At 42.3% G+C, this 2,788-nt stretch overlaps 1 long non-coding RNA gene across 1 annotated transcript; it reads right to left on the bottom strand.

Moving 5' to 3' along the window:
• Positions 1–1,844: 1,844 nt before the first annotated feature.
• On the bottom strand, positions 1,845–2,788 carry LOC135444853 (uncharacterized). The gene is made up of 2 exons (XR_010439325.1): positions 2,471–2,788; positions 1,845–2,245 (listed from the first exon to the last, which is right to left on the bottom strand). It is a non-coding gene; the product is annotated as an uncharacterized LOC135444853 (long non-coding RNA).

Below are 2,788 nucleotides of genomic sequence, written 5' to 3'. Positions count from 1 at the left end.
TCATGTATTTAGCAGGGTTTGACCACCACCAGGACTGTGGCTAATGGTGATAACTGAGGGGGTTTATTGCCTGCACCTTGGCTGAGCTTGTGGGCTGTCATTCAGATGAGGGCTAGGGCTTTATTTGGGCTTTAAATCAAGCAAACCAAAGCTTTCAAACCCCCCCACTGGGGACCTCTCTCTGCAGGAGGCTGAGCTAGGAAGAAGGCTGGGCTGACTTGCATCAAAAGCCTTTTCTCACTTTTTTGCAGTCTGAGTGCTGTGATGTACCTCAGGGATGCTCTGTGAGGTGATCACAAATTTAGGGTTGAACCCCATGGGGAAAGAGGACTAATGGCCTCACCAAATATCCACACCTGCAATCCTCATAGCTGCTGATATCCTCTAAAATCCAATAACAAACTGAGGCTGTTTGCTCTGGTCTGTAGCAGCTGAGAGGTTATGAAAGTGGCTGCTTTCAATTACAGCCCATCTTTTCTCTCTTTTCTCATGTGTAATTCTCTGCCTGGATGGATTTAAGGGCAGGGTGCTGGGAAATCAATAGCCTCAGGAGTGAAAGTCATTGTTGGCATTTATATAAATTGCAGTCTAGAGAAGGAAAGGAGCTGAAAGCATCAGTCTAGGCTTTGTTCTTTTCCTTTCGTGCTCTTCCTCAGTGTGTTTCTCAGGCCAGGTTAGGATTTCTTCTAACTGGAAGTTCAGAAGCCAGGGAAGGCAGATTGCCCCTGGATGGGGCTGGTCAGGGGAATATTCCCCATTCTAATTGTGGGAATCAGAATCCTCTGTCTGCTGGAGCAAGGACTGGTTCCCTCCTTATTTATTTCAGGTTAGTGTTGGAGTTATTACGTTTTTCCCTGGAGTCAGGCAAACCTGGAATCATTGCAGAACAACTAAGTACTCTCTATGGCCTTTTTAAAGCAACTTTTGTACCAAGGCAAAGCTAATGGCCGTGTTGCTCAGCCTATTAGAAATTAACAAGGCAAAGCAAGACTGCTGCTGTTGATGCTAAGGTTCAGAATATATGCCTTGAAACTATTTTCCAGGAAAGGTTTCATTTTTTTCTTCTTGAGAAGTGTTTATGACAGGAGTTAAATTTGTAAAAAGAAAAATGTTTGTCTTTGGCAGAGCTATATTCATTCATTATCTCAGAAGAGTAGTTTCACTAGAAGACACTCAGGTAACACTCCAGTTTGACTGCTTTCCCAAGCAGTCAGCCTAATTTCTTGGTCATAAAGGTAAAATTATAAACTTTGTCATTATTATGTAAAGAACAGGCAAGATTCAATCCCTTTGGATTTTAAAGTAGCCATAAGAGAGTAACATCCCTTATGTTTAACAGCTTTTATGGATACCCCTGTTTCAATGGCTGTATCATCAAAGAGGGTATGTTTTAGGTGAAAATATCAAACTCTGAAATTCTAGCAGAATGTCCTGTTTGTCCTCTGTTTATAACATTTTTATGGCATATGTTAATAATTCAAGGTGAAAAAATAATTATGGTTAAAATTCTACTACTTCCTGCATAAAAGCAGCTTTTTGACCTCTCTAAAGCCTTTTATTTCCACGGTTTTATTAGCTTACCCATGAGTTCTGTTGGAAGTTGAGGTTCAGAAATTCCTGATGCAAAGCATAACTTCCTGTTTGTATGACCTGAATTGCCCCGAGTCAGGAAAATCCAGGAGGGAGAAAACAGAAATTAGAAACTCATGGTGTAGCATTTCTCAGGTGCACAGAATATGCCTGGACCAGCAGGCAGTACAGGTAGTACATAGTAGAGTCTGTTTTGCTATCAGCTATATTTTGGGACTATTTCCACAATGCAGAGGCCTGTCATCAGAAAAAAAGGATGAACACTGACTGTGAATACTGTCAAGAGGTGTGTTCTCAATGGTACATCCAAAAATGCACAAACACTTCATGTGCTTCAGCTCTTACAGCACTACCTGCACAAAGGTGGGAAAATGGAGGAATCAGAGGCATTGCCTCAAGTCTCCTGCTCTGAATTCCAGTTTCTGCTCACCCCTCCAGGAGTCAAAAAGGCAAATGGAGAAGACAGCTTGTAGGCACACAAACATTGTCCTGGTTTTGACAGCTGCCACGTGCTGCCAGACACTCAGCCTGATGCATTTACAACCATCTGACATGTGTGACACAATGCCAGCTCTGCAGTCCTGCTCCTCCAGTTACAGCTCAATCCCTGGGGCTTTTAAAGTAACGGGGTTTTGGGTTATTTTTGTGACAGTACCTGCAGACAGAAGTACCAGAAATTTCAGTGGTTTTTCTGATCACTTTTGGGGTTTTTTTTCTCTTCTTTGCTCTTGCCTATGCTTTAAAAACAGAACAGTTTAAGGGCTAACTGTATGGAATTGGAGCCTAAATATAATGTGTTGGGGTTTTTTTCTAGAAAACTTCCAATTCTACTATCACGCAGCTTTGTGTTTGAATCTAGCTGCAGTAAACAAGAACTTACGGTAAAGCAATCAATATTCCACTCAAACTGGGCCTGGAGGAAGAAAAGGGCCTGATGAGTCATTAACATCCAGGGTGCCAGCAGAATTTATACTGTCTGATGATCCATCTTCTGCAGTCTGCTCTCAGTTGTTGCATTTTTCATCCTGCCTTCCATTTCCCATGTTATTGAAGCCTTTCTTGGAAGAGGTCCAGCTCTTCCCTAGGAACTCAGCTTTGTGGTAGCAGATACACCAACACAGGCTTCAGAGTGTTGTGGGCTCATTCTGAATGTAATGAAACTTCTCCCACTCTTGTATTTATAACAGACACTGAGGGA

The sequence above is a fragment of the Zonotrichia leucophrys genome, chromosome 3 (assembly GCF_028769735.1).
Source record: "Zonotrichia leucophrys gambelii isolate GWCS_2022_RI chromosome 3, RI_Zleu_2.0, whole genome shotgun sequence".
NCBI classification, from domain to species: domain Eukaryota; kingdom Metazoa; phylum Chordata; class Aves; order Passeriformes; family Passerellidae; genus Zonotrichia; species Zonotrichia leucophrys.
This window is presented reverse-complemented; position numbering and strand designations above follow the sequence as displayed.